The sequence below is a fragment of the Protopterus annectens genome, chromosome 8.part1 (assembly GCF_019279795.1).
Source record: "Protopterus annectens isolate FY-2018-M chromosome 8.part1, PAN1.0, whole genome shotgun sequence".
Taxonomy (NCBI): domain Eukaryota; kingdom Metazoa; phylum Chordata; order Ceratodontiformes; family Protopteridae; genus Protopterus; species Protopterus annectens.
In genome coordinates this window covers 103,155,399-103,173,972 of record NC_056742.1, presented here as the reverse complement: position 1 = coordinate 103,173,972, position 18,574 = coordinate 103,155,399, and the positions used below count along the sequence as shown (strand labels likewise).

The 18,574-nt window shown below is 45.1% G+C and overlaps 1 protein-coding gene across 13 annotated transcripts in view; it reads left to right on the top strand.

The window, feature by feature from the left end:
* Positions 1-18,574, top strand: part of ZC3H18 (zinc finger CCCH-type containing 18) — a 2,225,788-nt gene that overhangs the window by 142,858 nt on the left and 2,064,356 nt on the right. The gene's annotated exons all lie outside the window — the stretch shown is intronic.

Sequence of the window (18,574 nt, the reverse complement as noted above, 5' to 3'; positions counted from 1 at the left end):
GTAGTATTTGAACCTTGAGTTTGCTTTAGTCACTTTTAGGTGAGTAAAACCCACTGGAAGTAATGCTCTGTTTTCAGTGATAACCTGCAGTAAGATTATGTACATACTGTAACAATAGCATGACATCTTGTCTTATGTGAGCTACATTTATGATTTCCAAAATTGCTTTTTTTTTATACTGGTACTGAGAGTAGTGTCCATGAAGTATTTCTCAAGGCTTGCTTTTTTTTTTTTTCCCATGCAAGTCACTTGGGCATTTATGTAAGTCACTGCTTTCAGTCTTAATTCCAGGTATCTCTGTGTAGCCAGTATTTGAACCTTTCAGAGAAACATATTTTAAAGCAAATACTAGACTTTACGTAAGAAAGGAAGACTAGAAAGCTTATCTAGGGTACTTTGTTCAGACAGTCCTTTAGTTAAGCAAATGTTAGGCAGATGTGGCATTGTGTGCTTATTGTGCTGCAGACACAGCTTCTAGGGCAGCTACTATTGATGCAGTACTAAGAAGACATGCATTGCTCCCCATACAGCCATTACTTAAGGACATAACAGCCAAGCTTTTGAATTCCCCTTTAGATGGGGCATTGCTGTTTGGACTGCAGGTTTTTGAAGTTGCTAAACCTTGAGGAGAAGGGAAAATGTTATAGATGGAGTATTCTATATTCCACTGTCCTTTTCCTTAATGTGGGTAGGAATGAACATAAACAGGAGTTTTGACAGATCTAGGTGATTGTCACTGTTGATGTGTCACCCTGACCCCGTATCCAAAATGGAGGGAAAAGTGGGCTATGGATGGATGGTACTAGATTCGTACCTGCAAATCCTTTCTTATAAAAAAGATAAGCGATTCCTGTTGGGTGGGGTGGGGGGGGGGGGCTTGTTGTTTCCAGTTCACATCTTTCCCATTTGGAGTGGTCCATTGCTCCACCAAGAGTTTTCACCAGATGTCTTGCAGAATTAATAACCTATTTTATTTACTCGTATCTAGGCAGTGTGTTTTGCAAGCACTGTCTCAGGAGAAGTCTAAGGACCGTTGGCTTTTTCACAGCTATGCCCTTAGAAATAGGACTTCACACTGAACCTGCAAAAGTCAAAATTACAACCATCTTTTGATGCACTTTCTAAGTTGTTTTTCCTTCAGAAGGAAATAACTCTCACTGAAAGTTTTCTTTCAGGTGTTGATTCAAAAAAATCTGTATGTATGGCCATAAAAATCCTTGGGATTTTAGGGTATATGGCCTAAATTCCATCATTGTAATGGTACCACTGGCCCACATACATATTTGTGTATCAGTATATTTATATTTCCATATAGATATATGTAGGTGTGTATGTGTGTGTTTGTGTGTGTGTGTATGTATGTGTGTGTGTATATATATATATATATATATATATATATATATATATATATATATGTATATATATATATATATATTTATTTATAGATATGTATTAAGACACATACATGTGTGTAGGTGTACATACGTGCATATATATATATATATATATATATATATATATATATATATATATACACACACACACACACACACACACACATGTAAATACACACACACACATGTAAATACATACACGCACACACACGGATATATATATATATATATATATATATATATACTTGTATACATATACACATGTACACGCTCGCATATGTATCTGTGTGTATGATATATATATATATATATATATATATATATATATATATATATATATGCACCCACGGTGGTGGTGCTGCAGTAGCATTGTCGCCTCACAGTAAGACGCTGTCCGGTTCGATTCTCAGCTAGAGCGTCTTCTGCGTGGAGACATGCGTGAATGGGTGTACCTTCATTGAAGGTTGTGCGTCAGGGCTGGTAACTCGGCACGTAAAAATCAACTACCAATCATTAGCGGACCGGAGTTCCGCTGTGGCAACCCCCTAACTGGGAAAAGCAGTACTCCCTCCCAGCTCTACCATGTCTGGCAGATCTCCGCTGCCAAAGCAAACAAGGACATGCTCCTCCTGCCTGCAAACCACAACCAGTCACTGACTGAGTTAGTGGTGCCATATATCCCTTTTAGGTTCTGTGCTTCGTTACCCGGACTCCTGGTGGTGCCACAGGTGTGTCTTGAGACTTTTTTTTAGAATGCGATCCTTTCCTCATTAAGCAACCCCACTTGTGAAAAATTACATACACAGTCTCTTTGGGAGCGTACAGCATTGGCCTGCTTCTGAAGAGCACCTAAGGCATACTGCTTCAATGTTATCTATTAAAAGGTAGGGGTGAGTATGTGGGTTGTTTAATTTTATGTAATTTTTATATACTATTTGATTATGTATTTTTAATCTTTATATATTTATAGGTTTGTTTGTTTATTATGGTTTAATGCTATTGTGTATGGTGTTAAGTGGAAAAAAGCCTTGAATGAACTTTGTAAGTGGACTTCTGATGCCTTAGAGCAGATATTCAGGGAGCACACTCAGATTCTGTAGGCACAAGTTACCTGGACCATGTCAGGGGCCATGCTTCACGTAAGCCATAAAGAGATGTTGCCAGTTCAGTTTGCTGTCACAGGCATTAAAACCCTTATTGCTGCCAGGCATCTTCAGAATTATTGACAGCACCATGGTACTGGAACATCATCAGATGGGGGAGGCACACATTCTCTCAGATGTGCAGGGTGATACAGAAAACATAGGAAATGGATGTGGATCAGACATGAAGTTAGTGGCTGTATATATTCCCATAAGGGACAAAACTGGCAGATCCATTAAACAGAACCCCACAAGGGAGCACTGCACATGCAGGTTTTCCTCTTACTGTCACAAAAATGGGGAATGCTGTAGATTGATCTCTTTGCATCACACAAGATCTTTCAAATAGAAAAATTCTGTTCTGGAGTACCACAGTAAAATGTGGTGGCAGTGAGTGTGTTCTCCATCAGCTGGAGGTGCAAGATCCTCTGTGCCTTCCTTCATCTGCCCTTTAATCCAAATCATGATCCATAAAATACAGAATGAACTCACCAAAATGATCTTCGTTATCCATCTCTGTCCCAGGAACACTTGTTTTCCAGTCTTTTCTTATTGACTAGAGATGTCATAGTTTTTCCCAAAATGGTGGATCTGCTTACTTGGGTTGCACACCATAGTAGACCTGAGGCGCCAGACTTTCAGTCTAGCAGCTTGGATGCTTTAACATTGTTATCCTTTGAATACTGATTATCTGAAGATATATGAATTATAAAAAGGGAGAACAAAAAATCATGCACTAAGAAAGCCCGTGTGGCAAAACTGTAAAGACATTACCTGTGGTGCCAAAGGGGGTGAGACCTTCTGCCTACTTGATGCAGCAGTACAAAGACTGTATTGCAGTAGTTGACAGTTATTTCGTACAGGCTTGTCCTGTACTTTCATAAAGGACCCTTGATTAGCTATATCAGCATGCTTGCATCTGAATCTGCTTCTCATCTCTGGGAGGGTAGTAAAATATTTTCTGAAATGGGGGTTGCATTTCAGGCTCCGAAAGAAGTCATTCATACCACTCTGTGACCTGAATTTTATATTAGAGCAAGTGACATCACATTCATTTGAACTGGCATGTTCAGCCTACATTTTGTAGAAGAAATTATTTTGGTGGTGGTTACCTTAGCCAGGAGGGTCTTGCCACAAAATAACAGTGAAATAATTCTGCTTTCTGTTGATGTACTTGGGCAAATGAGGTAATACGTAGAAAGAACAAGGGTATTTTTTTAGATTTCAGGGTAGAAACGTACAGGTAAGGTCTCACTGCACCAGGAGCAGGCTGTATGGGTATCAATGGACAGTATCTTTTAAAAAAACATGTAGGCACTGGAGTAAACCTTTTCCAAACTCTACAAACTAGCCATTGTCCACAGATAGAGCATGGTTTGCCACTTTACTGTGTTGTCTGAAAGGATTACCAGTCAGTAAAAGGACAGATGCGGAAAGTTTTGAGAATCTTCCCTAGTTTTGAATGTAGCAGTAACATACATAAAAAACATAGTACAGTATTGTGTGCAACTTGGCATAGTTGTAGATAGTTTAGTCACTGCTGAAGTCCATTTTCCTTCTGTTCCCCTACACAGCTACGGAGTGTTAAGACGGGTTGAAGTCTAACTTAGCCCTTTTCTCCTCCTTGTCATTCTGATGTTCTTCGTGGTTCACTGTTGCACTCATCACACTTGGGTTATCTGCCTGCAGGTAGCCCTCAGTCGGCCCGAATACCAGAGACTTAGTATTTCTGCGTCGGTTGCTGTCATTCCAGGTCTGACGTCAGGTTGTCAGGGGTATAAAAACAGGCAGCCGACGCCATTACATCAGTCTTTCTTGGTGCGGAGCCCGAAGCAGAAGCAGTTCGCACGGGTACCGGTCGGCCGCTACCTGAGTTTTTGTTTCCAAATTGAATTATCCTAAAGCTAAGTACCCCATTGGGGAACCCTTTTTCTTGCTCTAACCAATGCCAGAAAAAGTTAACAATTGTCTTGCCTGTGGAAAGCAAATACCACACCAAGATTTCCATTCTTACTGCGTCACCTGTTTATGCCCAGAGCACGACGTCCCTCACTGTCGGTTTTGTGCCTCGTTCAACGCCCTAACTATTCATCGCCGGGCCATTTTTGTTGCTAAATACGTTAGTTTTTGATCTCTGTATTCCGAAATGGCTTTGGTAAGCCATCCGACTACCGATAAAACGTAAGGATAAAGACAGAGACAGACTGCACAGGTCCTAAACTGCTGACGACACTTCCGTTAAGCTAGTCGCCAGTTCGCTAGTACTCAGTGAGGCGCTTTCTCAGCCCCTAATGCCCACTTCATTGGATTTGCAGACCTCTACCGATACCCGTTTGGAGTCTGGTATGCCGCAAGACTCTTCTTCGACCACAGAACCTGCAGATGTCTCTACCTTGGATGAGTCCGGAGCCGCTGAGCAGGCACCAGCTTCTGAGGAAGTTCTTCGAACTACCGATATTCGACACAAACCAACGACTTCTTTTGGGTCTTCATTTCTGTCTAAAACTGCTGAGCTTGTAAGGCCAAGAGTACATACTATGCCTAAAAAACCAACGACCCAAACTCATGCACCTGCTTCCTTGCCGCAACATCAAATGCTTAAAATGGCAGTAACCTTATTATGCTGATTAGGGGAAGTCAGCCTCTCGCTGCTCCTAGGAAACCAGACAGGTACTACAGAGTTCCTGACTCTCACAAATTCCTTTTCAAAAATCCTACTGCTGACCCAGAGGTCATCTCCCAGGGGCCTAAAGGTATCAAAGCAACTACAGCTAAGAATCCCACCCCTTCGGACAGGGATTCCAGAGCTTTAGACAGATGGGGTAAGAAAGTATACACCTCTGCAACTCTCGCCATTAGGGCTTTGAATTGCCAGTTTCACATGCTGAAATACCAACAACATATTATGGAACTTATTAAGCAAAAAATAGCTACCTTTACAGACTGTGCAGAAAATAAAGAATTACAAGAGCTTATGCATTCTGCAAGCCAAGTCAGCAAGCATACTTTGCAGTGTGGCTTTGACGCCCTAGAAGCATCTTGCAGGGCATACGTCACTGGTTCTGTACTGAGAGGGCATGCTTGGCTTAAGGAGCGGACCTTGCCATACCATGTCAAATCCAAATTACTAGACGCTCCTTTGAACAAGGACAATCTGTTTGGCACCAATACAGAAGAGGTTCTTAAAAACAGGGAGTACTAAGCCACCCCCTTACGGTAAGAATTCACAATGACTTCTCAACTCCACTCCCCACCTCTGTCCAACTGCTTGTGCCCCTAGGAGGAAAACTTGCCCATCATGCAAAAAACTGGACTTTCATCACCAAAGACACAAAGTTGAGGACCCATCGATCCCAGGGGTACAAATTTTTCTTTCACTCACTGCCAACCCCGAAAGGGTTCCCAGACCTTCCTCCAAACCCAGTGGACAGAGGCACAAAACCAAGTTCAATCCCTGCTCTCTGTAAGGGCAATTCACCTTGTTCCTGCAGAACAGATAGGTCAAGGGTTCTATTCCAGACTTTTCCTGGTACCCAGAAAAGAGGGCACTTGGCACCCAATCCTAGATTTTTCCATTATAAACTCCTTCCTGGTGGTACCAACATTTAAAATGCTCACCCTGCAGCATCATCTTCCTATGCTGGCCAAAGAAGCCTGGTCAGCCACCCTAGACTTAAAAGAAGCTTATCTGCACATCACTATTAGGGACTCTTGCAGGAAATATCTACGCTTCAGGACAGGATCTATGCATTATCAGTTCTCTGCACTACCATTTGGCTTATCCACTGTTCCCAGAGTATTCACAAAATGTCTGGCTCCAGCCATTGCCTACTGCAGACAGAGAAGAATTCAAAATTACTTGTACTTGGACGACTGCCTGATTCAGGCAGGCAGTCAGCAAATGCTGTTGCAGCACCTCACATTTGTAAAAAAAAACTGTTAACCTCTTTGAAGTACACCATCAACGAAAAGAAATCAAAAACTAGTCCACCAGTCAAAAGATTGTATTCCTAGGAGCAAGCTTAGACACAGCTTCCCAGATAGGCTTGTTTTTCTGGAGTAAGGAATGCTATCTGACAGACTACTTCACACAAATGGCCACCAGAACCCAGCTATCCACAAGGAAAATCCTGCAGACCCTAGGGTTCATGGCCTCATGTATCCTACTAATTCCATATGCCAGACTGCATATGAGGAAACTTCAATGGTACTTAAAAAAAATCTTTTGTGCCAACATTCTCCAGACCTGGAAACTGTCATTCCTATCATACCTTGTCTAAGGACAGAGTTTCTTTGGTGGGCAGCAGTATGCAACCACATCAAGGGACTGCCTTTTACTCAACCCCATGCCTCCCAAATCCTAACCACAGATGTATCACACTATGCCTGGGGGGCATACCTGGACAACAGGTGCTTTCAGGGACGCTGGAGCCCAAGTCAAATTCATCTGCACATCAACCAAAAAGAGATGCTAGCTGCTCAGCACGCCCCAACAGCTTTCAGATCTCTACTCTCACCTGGATCCCTGCTAATAAAAACAGACAACACCACAGTTATGTGGTACATCAACAAGCAGAGGGGAACCCACTCTTACCCACTCTGCAGGCTAGCCATGACCGTGTGGAACATGATCTTGGACATGCAGGTCCATCTGCAAGCTCAATTCCTGCCAGGCAAACAAAACTCACTGGCAGGCGACTTGAGCAGAAATCTCCTAGACCCACACGAGTGGCAGTTAGAGCCCAGCACCTTCAGCCTTCTGATTCAGAAATAGGGGACCCCAGAGGTGGATCTCTTTGCCTCCCCCTGCAGTCACCCACCTCAGCAAATTCTACACTAGGACATCTCACAGCAGGGCCTGGAAAGTGGATGCCGTGTCCTTCCAGTGGGTAAACCTCTCAGTCTATGCATTATCCCCTTCTGCCCCTTCTCTCAAGAATATTGCTCAAAATAAGACAGGGCAGACCAAGGACAATTCTGATTGCCCCTGACTGGCCACGCCAGCACTGGTACCCATCTGCAAGCTCAATTCCTGCCAGGCAAACAAAACTCACTGGCAGACGACTTGAGCAGAAATCTCCTAGACTCACATGAGTGGCAGTTAGAGCCCAGCACATTCAGCCTTCTGATTCAGAAATAGGGGACCCCAGAGGTGGATTTCTTTGCCTCCCCCTGCAGTCACCACCTCAGCAAATTCTACACTAAGACACCTCACAGCAGGGCCTGGAAAGCGGATGCCGTATCCTTCCAGTGGGTAAACCTCTCAGTCTATGCATTATCCCCTTCTGCCCCTTCTCTCAAGAATATTGCTCAAAATAAGACAGGACAGACCAAGGACAATTCTGATTGCCCCAGACTGGCCATGCCAGCACTGGTACCCACTCCTGCACAGCCTATCACTGGTACCACCCTGGCACCTACCCCAAAGCCGGACCTTATTTACTCGGGGGGGGGGGGGGGGCAGATCTTGCATCCGCAACTGCAAACCCTAAATCTTGCTGCCTGGCTTATTCCTTGAATTCTCCCCCAGTGACCAGCCTAAGCAAGCAGATACTGGATGTCATTCTTGAAGGCAGAAGACCCAGTACAAGGAAATCCTATGCTGATAAGTGGAAAAGGTATTGCTCCAGGATTCAATCTAAAGGAGAAGTCACAACTCTGCCCCCCCCCCCTCTAATCCTGGATTACTTAGCCTATCCTTCTCCTCCATTGATTCGTGGCTCTGCCATCTGTGTTCATTACAACTCTGAGCCCACCCCTATTCTCTTACCCTCTAATCAAACAGTTCCTGAGAGGGGCAAACTACTTAAGGCCACCAAGGAGAGCACCCACCCCTGCTTGGGACCTTAATTTTGTACTGGAAAAGCTCACACTACCACCTTTTGAGCCTGCAGCATCAACAGACTTAAAATTCCTCTCTTGGAAAAACAGCATTGCTCCTGGCCATCACTTCAGCAAGAAGTGTGTCTGAGCTACAAGTACTTATGGCCAAGGAACCCTTCATTATTTTTCATGCTGACAGGGTCTCCCCGAGGACTAATCCTTCCTTTATGCCCAAAGTGGTGTCCAGCATGGCTCTCAACCATCTATCCATTTGGCAACCTTCTTTCCTAATCCTCAGAATAAAGGGAAAAGGATCCTGCACTCCTTGGGCGTGCACAGACAGCTCAGATTCTACCTGGATAGGACTAAGCCCTTCAGGAAATCTGACCAGTTATTACTCAGTTTTGCACCAGGGGCAGAGCAAGTTCATTTCAAAACGGACAATTTCCAAATGGATAGCACACTGTATACATTTCTGCTACAAACACCATGGGAAACCAACCCCTTAGGGGGTCAGAACACATTCCACTAGGGCAACTTCTACCTCTACAACATTCCTCAGGGGAGTCCCTACCAGGAAAAATTCTGGTGGCTGCTACCTGGAGTTCTGTACACATTCACCAAACATTACTACCTGCCTGTATTTTCCAAATCCAGGGCGGGTTTTGCAACTGCAGTCCTGCAGGGCATACTAGCTAGCCAGTCAGCCCAAACACTTCTTGACTGCCTCCACCCTTTCTACAGCTTTGGGAATCAACCCAAGTGTGATGACTGCAACAGTGAAACATGAAGAACATAGTACAGGTGTTCATCGTGTTACCCTGCTGCAGTCATCACACTTGGGTTATCCTGTCGTCAGGCGGTCCCGCAGTCGGCCGGAATTCCAAAGTCTTGGTCCGGCGTCAGTTGCTGTCGCTTCTTCCCTGACGTCAGTGTGCCAGGGGTATATATAATGCATCCGATGCCATTTTCTTCAGTCTTTCTTGCCGCGCGATGCCCGAAGCAGAAGCAGTTCGCAAGTGCCGGTCGGCCGACTCCTGAGATTTTCTAAGTCGAATTTCAGATCCGAAGTCTTCAATAAAGCTAAGTACCCCGTTGGGGAAACTTTTCTTGCCTCAGACCGATGTCAGAAAAAGTTAACAATTGTATTTCTTGTGGGAAACAAATACCTCATAAGGATTTTCATTCTTACTGCATACCTTGCCTAGGCCCAGACCACGACGTCACTGGTTGTCGTTTTTGTGATAGGTTTAATAAGCGTACTATAAAAAGACGCTTTGATTTCGCACGACACTACTTCGGTAGAAAATTTAACTACACAATGCCGTCGGAGCAACTGACTACTGGCTTGCCCAAAAAACGCAAGGATAAGGACAGGCAGCCTAGACCCAAGCCAGACTCAGAGGCCTCGGCTGGACCGGTCTCCGGTTCACCGGTCTTCAGTGAGGCTCGACGCAGCCCCTGACTACCTCAGATCTGGAACCCGAGACCGCTACGAAGCCTTTGGCGGATAGTGCTAGGCCGACGCAGCCATTTTGTTTAGCCCCTACTGACGACACTGCAGAAAGAGATGTCGGTGCTGCAGAAACACCTTCGGTTTCTGAAGGCGTCTTCAGACCGACGATGCTCACCATAAAAACATATCCTAAGCTTAAGACTCCTATTAAACCAAAAAAGACTGCACTTCAGTCTCCAGTTCAAGGCCCCTTGCCTAAGAAACAGATGCTCAAAATGGCTGAAGATTTGATCTCTTTAATCAGGGGTTCCCAACCCCCACCCGACAAGAGGCCTAGACAAGAGGAAGATTATGCCTCCTCTGATCAAGTGTCTATTTCCTCAGGCTCCTCTGAGGACCAAGATTACTCCTTCTCCCCTTATGAAGACTCTGATGCTGAGGATTCTATTCCCTCAGCTTCTCCTCCTGAAGACTACTCCTTTGGGGAAACTTTACACACTGAGGGAACATTTTCACTGGGAATGTCAGGACTACTCTGACTCAAAGAAAAGGTTCAGAGAGATGTTAATCGTGCTATGCTGCTGCAGTCATCACACTTGGGTTATCTGCCGTCAGGCGGTCCCGCAGTCAGCCTGAATTCCAAAGCCTTGGTCCGGCGTCAGTTGTCGTCGCTTCTTCCCTGACGTCAATGCAGCAGGGGGGTATAAAAGAGGCAGCCGACGCCATTTTCTTCAGTCTTTCTTGCCGCGTGGTGCCCAAAGCAGAAGCAGTTCGCAAGTGCCGATCGGCCAGCTCCTGAGATTTCCAAACAGAATTTCAGCCGAAGTCTTCTATAAAGCTAAGTACCCCGTTGGGGAAACTTTTCTTGCCTCAGACCGATGTCAGACAAAGTTAATAATTGTATTTCTTGTGGGAAGCAAATACCTCATAAGGATTTTCATTCTTATTGTATTCCTTGCCTAGGCCCAGACCACGACGTTTCTGGTTGTCTGTTTTGCGCTAGGTTCAATAAACACACTATTAAGCGTCGGGCTGATACCGCCCGACATTATTTTGGCAGAAAATTCAACTACATTATGTCGTCGGAACCTCCAACTACCGCTATGTTTAAAAAACGCAAGAACAAAGACCGGCAGCCTAGACCTAGACCAGAAATCGGGGTCTCTGTTAGGCCTGCCGCTGGATCGTCGGTACTCAGTGAGGCACCTACGCAGCCCCTGACTACCGCAGATTTAGAAAATACAACTACCTCTCAGTCAGAATCTACCGGGCCACTGGAGCCGGTTCCTCCTCAACTCGCGGACGCTAGCCTTGGCGGCGATCTGGAGACTATGGACAGGCCTTCGGTTTCAGAAGGCGTTTTTAAATCGACGACTCTTTCCGTTAAGTCATACGCTAAGCTTCCAAAGGTTAAGAAACCGAGTCCACAGACTCCCATACAGGCCCCTATGCCTAAAAAACAGATGCTCAAAATGGCGGAGGACCTGATTACCCTTATCAGAGGTTCCCAGCCCCCTCCTGACAAAAGGCCTAGACTGGAGGAAGATTTACCTCCTCCTGACCAGGAATCCATTTCCTCAGCAGACTCTGAGGAACAGGATTACCCCTTCCCTCTCCATGACGACTCAGATGCTGAGGAGTCTATTCCCTCTGTTTCCCCCCCTGAAGACTTCTCTTTTGGGGAAACCCTTCACACCATGAGAGAGCATTTCCACTGGGAAGGACAAGATTACTCTGACTCCAAGAAAAGACTCCGTGAGTTTCTTATTTTGCTTCAGCATAGACCCCTAGCCATTCCACCAGTTTTGGACATTCTGGATGATGTCTACACTGAATCCAGTCTAAATCCAGATTCCTTACCTCCAGCACCACCTAAACCTGACAGATACTATCGAGTCCCTGACTCTCACAAGTTTTTATATAAAAGCCCTGCTGCAGACCCAGAAACCATTTCCCAGGGTCCCAAAGGGGTTAAGGCCTCTACTGCTAAGAATCCTCTACCTGCGGAAAGAGATTCCAGGGCATTAGAAAAAAAGGTATACCTCTGCCACTTTGGCCATGAGGGCATTAAACTGCCAATTCCACATGATTAAGTACCAGCAGTACTTGCTTACTCAGTTAAAACAAAGAATGATCCCTCAAACAGATCAACTAGATTTGAAAGGGATGCAAGATTTGTTGCATGCAGCAGAACAAGTGGGAAAACGTACTTTGCAGTGTGGTTTTGATTCTTTGGAGGCCTCATGTAGAGCAGCTGTCACAGGGTCTGTAATACGTAGACATGCTTGGCTGAAAGAGCAGACCTTACCAGAACATGTCAAAGCAAAGTTACTGGATGCTCCACTGCAAAAGGATGCGTTATTTGGTGTCAAAGCAGAGGAAGTTTTAAAGAAGATGGAAGAAAAGGCAAAATCAATGCTAACAGTTAAAGATTTTTTACAGGTACAACCTCCTCGCTTCAGCAGAAACTGGCCATCAAAAAACTGGTCCTTTCCTGCTTCAGACAGACCCCAAAGGGGCAGGTACAGACGCCCTAGGGGCAGAGGCCAGGCACAGGGTACCTTCAGGCCTAGACAATGGCAAACAACAACTCAAAGAGGGGGAGATGACAGATCTCAACCCTTCAGAAAACAAACTCAATGACTTTCCTCTTCGCCTGCCAAGCATAATTGCCCGGGCAGCACCTCTAGGAGGAAAACAGGCTCTTTTCCCACAAAACTGGCACATCATAACAAAGGACAAATGGGTTCTGGATATTATTACCCGAGGCTACAGATTTCATTTTCACACTTTACCACGGATGAGAGGCATGCCAAATCTGCCAACAAACCAATGGGCAGAGGCACAAAAACAAATTTCAGCTCTCATGAACATGAAAGCAATTCAAAAGGTACCTGCAAAAGAGCAAGGCCAAGGATTTTACTCAAGACTATTTCTAGTACCAAGAAAGGACAAAGCCTGGAGACCCATCTTAGACCTTTCAGTTCTAAACACGTACCTGGACATTCCCAAATTCAAAATGCGCACAGTACAGCAGCTTCTTCCCATGCTGGGCAAGGAGTCTTGGCTGGTAACGTTGGACCTCCAAGAGGCATACCTGCATGTCCCTATCAGACAAGATTGCAGAAGATGCCTCCGATTTTTGGCAGGCACAACGCATTATCAATTCTCTGCATTGCCCTTTGGCTTATCTACTGCGCCCAGAGTATTCACGAAATGCCTGGCATCAGTAATTGCATACTGCAGACAGCGAGGAATACAAATTTATCCATATCTGGACGACTGCCTGATCCAAGCGGACAGCAAAGACATCCTACTACAGCATCTGGCATTTGTGACAAAGTTGCTAAGTTGCCTAGGGTACACAGTAAACAAAAAGAAGTCAAAACTAATACCCTCACAAGAAATAATTTTCCTGGGTGCCAGCTTGAATACAACGACCCAGATGGCTTACCTCACGCCAGACAAGCAAAAACAACTGGCTCAGTACTTCAAAAACATGGCAACTTCTACCCAGCTCACTGCAAGGAAATTTCTGCAGGCATTGGGGTACATGGCATCCTGCATTCAACTAATTGCATATGCAAGGCTACATATGAGAAAACTACAATAGTACCTAAAAAGTGTATGGTCCCAGCACAGACATAGCCTCGAAGCAACTATAACTCTCATTCCATGCCTTCAAAAAGAGTTTCTATGGTGGGATCAAGCATGCCAAGCAAACAAGGGCCTTCCTTTTGCCTCCCCTCCACCAAACTAAACCTTGACAACAGATTAATCAGACTACGCGTGGGGTGCACACATGGCAGGACAATGCTTACAGGGCAAATGGTCTGCAAACCAAAGGCAGCTACACATCAATCAAAAGGAGATGCTAGCTGTAAAAAATGCACTAACAGCCTTCAAGGACCTTTTGCATCCAGGACAACTTTTAATAAGGATGGACAACAACACAGTTATGTGGTACATAAACAAGGAGGGACGCACTCCTACCCACTATGCAGACAGGCAATGGACTTGTGGAGCACAGCATTAACTTACCAAGTACAACTGCAAGCACAATTCCTGCCAGGAAAAGAAAACATTTTGGCAGACAAATTAAGCAGAAATTTGATAGACCCTCACGAGTGGAGACTACACCCACAAGAATTCTCAATGATAACTCAAAGGTGGGGACCACCAGACATAGATCTGTTTGCCTCAATCAACAACTGCCAGCTACAAAAATTTTGCACAAGGACTTACTATCCCCTGGCCTGGAAAGTGGATGCCCTACCATTCAGTTGGACAGCATTGTCAGTCTACGCCTTCCCACCTCTGCCTCTACTCTCCCAGGTATTACTGAAAACCAGATCGGAGAGACCACAGATGATCCTCATTGCCCCGGACTGGCCACGTCAACACTGGTACCCACTACTACGAAACTTGTCTCACAGCCCTCCATGGATCTTACCTCAATTCCCTCTGCTGTTAACCCAACAGAACTCTCAGGTACTTCACAGTCAGCTAAGGACCTTAAATCTAGCTGCATGGAAAATACCTTAAATTATCCAATAACACTTCTCTCAAAGGACGTCCAGAATGTCATTTTGGAGGCCAGGAGGCCCAGCACCAGAAAAACGTACTGTGACAAATGGAAAAGATTTTGTGTATGGAACCAGGCCAGAAGCCTAAATCCTGGTATCCCAAATATTCCACACATACTCCAATATCTAACTGAGCTGCTACACAAAGACCTTTCTTTCTCATCCATAAAGATACATGCATCAGCCTTTTCAGCTCAATATGATACGGTTCCTCCCATTTTCTCTCATCCTTTGCTAAGACAGTTTCTCAGAGGGACAAAAAATATAAGACCCCCCAGAAAACCACCTAGTCCAACTTGGGATCTAAATTTTGTTCTGGAAAAATTAACACTTCCTCCTTTCGAACCAGCCTTTTCAGCAGAGTTTCAATACTTGTCATGGAAGACAGCCCTGCTGCTAGCTATCACCTCAGCACGCAGAGTCTCAGAACTGCAGGCCCTTATGGCAGTGGAACCTTTCATCATTTTCCATCAGGACAGAGTATTTTTATGCACCAATCCTTCTTTCATGCCAAAGGTAGTATTCAGTGTGGCTCTGAATCAGACCATACACTTTCCCACCTTTTACCCAAACCCACAGAATAAAAGAGAAAGACTCCTTCACTCTTTGGACATTCACAGACAGCTACGTTACTATTTGGACAGGACAAAGGCCTTTGTATCCTATGCGCCAGGCTCAGAAGGAAAGGCTATTTCAAAGCAGACCATCTCCAAATGGATAGCACATTGCATCCGCTTTTGCTACTCACACCACGGGAAAGCAGTGCCTGCTAGTATTAGGTCTCACTCTACCAGGGCTACAGCAACCTCAGCAGCCTTCCTCCGAGGAGTCCCAACCAAGGACATTCTGGAGGCAGCTACCTGGAGTTCAGTGCACACCTTCACCAAGCATTACCACCTTCCTCTGTACTCAAAAACCAGAGCTGGGTTTGCCACTGCAGTTCTGCAGGGCATCTTAGCTGCACCTAACCCAGTTTAGCTCCAACCACCCAACCATAGCTTTGGGACTGTACCCAAGTGTGATGACTGCAGCAGCATAGCACGATGAACATAGTATAGTTTTGTACCTACCATAAATGTCGATGTTCGAGTGGTTATGCTGCTGCAGTCCAGGTTACCCTCCCTCCATCCCCTCTTTCTAACAAGGCTTTTCCTTATACCTACATGTACTTCAGCCTTTGGGATGCATGTCTATATGGTGTATTTGCTTACAACTAGTACCATTGTTTTGCACTAAGGTATGTTTTGCAAGCTTCGTATTTTGCCGCCTTAGTTTGGGGGCACCTGACATCTGGGACAAGAAAAATTGAAGAAAATGGCGTCGACTGCCTCTTTTATACCCCTGCCGCACTGACGTCAGGGAAGAAGCGACGACAACCGACGCCAGACCAAGGCTTTGGAATTCAGGCCGACTGCGGGACCGCCTGACGGCAGATAACCCAAGTGTGATGACTGCAGCAGCATAACCACTTGAACATCTACATTTGTGGTAGGTACAAAACTGTACTTTTCTTTTACTCCCCCAGCACAGACCACTTGCCACCCCCCCAGTTTTAGTCATTGTGGATGATGTTTACTTAGAATGCAGTTTGAACCCAGATTCTCTGCCTCCTGCTCCAGCCAAACCTGACAGACACTATAGAGTGCCCGACTCCCACAAATTCCTTTATAAAAGCCCTGTTGCAGATCCAGAGACTATCTCCCAGGGTCCCAAAGGGGCTAAGGCTTCTATGGCAAAAAATCCTGTACCCTCTGAAAGGGACTCCAGAGCACTAGACAGGTGGGGGAAGAAGGTTTACACCTCAGCCACTCTAGCTATGAGAGCACTAAACTGCCAATTTCACATGCTAAAATATCAGCAATTTCTAATGTCTCAGTTAAAACAAAAAATGAGCACACTCATTCAACAGTCTGAATTGAAAGAAATGCAGGATCTGTTGCATGCGACTGAACAGGTGGGCAAACATACTTTACAATGTGGGTTTGATTTTTTGCAGGCTTCCTGCAGAGCAGCTGTCACTGGGTCTGTTATACTTAGGCATGCTTGGTTAAAGGAACAAACTCTGCATGATCATGTTAAAGCAAAGCTTCTAGATGCTCCCTTACAGCAGGATGTTCTTTTTGGAGTGAAAGCAGAAGAAGTCTTAAAGAAAATGGAGGATAAGGCAAAATCTATGCAGACAGTCAAAGATTTTCTACAGGTACAGCCCCCTCGCTTCAGCAGAAATTGGCCAACAAAAAATTGGTCCTTTCCAGCTGCTGACAGACCACAGAGGGGTAAATACAGACGTCCAAGAGGCAGAGAACAACCACAAGCCCAATACACAAACCTCGACAATGGGACACTGCAACACAGAAGGGAGGACAAGACCGGTCCCAAACTACCAGAAGGCAAACTCAATGACTTGCACCTCATTTGGCCAAGCAACACTCTCTTGGCAGCCCCCTTGGGAGGAAAACTCGCACTTTTTTCAGACAACTGGCACATTGTGACAAAAGACATATGGGTCCTAGACATAATTTCACGAGGATACAGATTCCATTTTCACACCTTGCCAATGAAAAGAGGAATGCGAAACCTGGCACAAAAACAAATTACAGCTCTCATGGACATGAGAGCCATTCAACTGGGACCTACACGAGAGCAAGGCCAAGGATTTTAGTCAAGACTCTTTCTAGTTCCCAGAAAGGACAATGCCTGGAGACCAATTCTGGACCTTTCATTTCTAAACACCTTCTTACAGGTACCCAAATTCAAGATGCTAACACTACAGCAGCTTCTTCCCATGTTGGGCAAGAAAGCATGGCTAGTAACGTTGGACCTCAAGGAGGCATACCTGCATGTCCCTATCAGACAAAGTTGCAGAAGATACCTCCGTTTCATTGCAGGTTCAACCCATTACCAATTCTCTGCACTGCTCTTTGGCTTATCTACTGCGCCCAGGGTCTTCACAAAATGCCTGGCACCAGTGATTTCATACTGCAGACAAAGAGGAATTCAAATATACCCATACCTGGATGACTGCCTCATCCAAGCAGAAAGCAAGGACATTCTCTTACAACATCTGACTTTTGTAAAACATTTTCTAAGTTGCTTGGGGTACATAGTAAACAAAAAGAAATCAAAACTAGTACCCTCACAAAATATGACATTCCTGGGTGCCAGCTTGAATACAATGGCCCAGAAGGCTTATCTGACGCCAGACAAACAACTACAACTGACTCAATATTTCAAAACAATGGCAACAAAGACCCAACTACCTGCAAGAAAAATTCTGCAGGCCTGGGGCTTCATGGCATCTTGCATACTACTAATACCATTTGCAAAGTTGCATATGAGGAAATTACAGAGGTACCTAAAAAGCGTATGGTCTCAACACAGCCACAGCTTGGACACAATGATATCTCTCATTCCCTGCCTACAACAGGAGTTTCTATGGTGGTCACAGGCATGTCACCTCAACAAGGGTCAGCCTTTCACCTTGCCTCCAGCCAGGCAAACTATGACAACAGATGCATTAGACTACGCCTGGGGGGCACACATGGCAGGACAGTGCGTTCAAGGCATATGGACCGCAGATCAAAGGTATCTGCACATCAATCAAAAAGAGATGCTAGCTGTACAGAATACTCTGACAGCCTTCAAGAATCTATTACATCCAGGACAACTTACAATAAGGACGGACAACACCACAGTAATGTGGTACATAAACAAGCAAGGGAGTACACACTCCTACCCTCTATGCAAGGGAGTACACACTCCTACCCTCTATGCAGGCAAGCAATGATCTTGTGGAACACAGCTCTGGCTTAGCAAGTACAGTTACAAGCTCAGTTCCTGCCAGGAAAAAAGAACACATTGGCAGACTATCTCGGCAGAAACATCATGGATTCCCACGAATGGAAATTGGATCCACAAGTATTTGCAATGATAACCCAAAAATGGGACTTCCAGACATAGACCTGTTTGCCAGTCCTCAAAACTATCAGCTTACAAAATTTTGTACAAGGACACTTCACCATCAAGCTTGGAAAGTGGACGCCCTCTCATTCAGTTAGAAAAACCTGACAGTATATGCCTTCCCTCCATTGCCTCTCCTCACAAAGGTGCTTCTGAAAGTCAGAAAGGAGAGACCACGACTGATACTCATAGCCCCAGACTGGCCATGCCAGC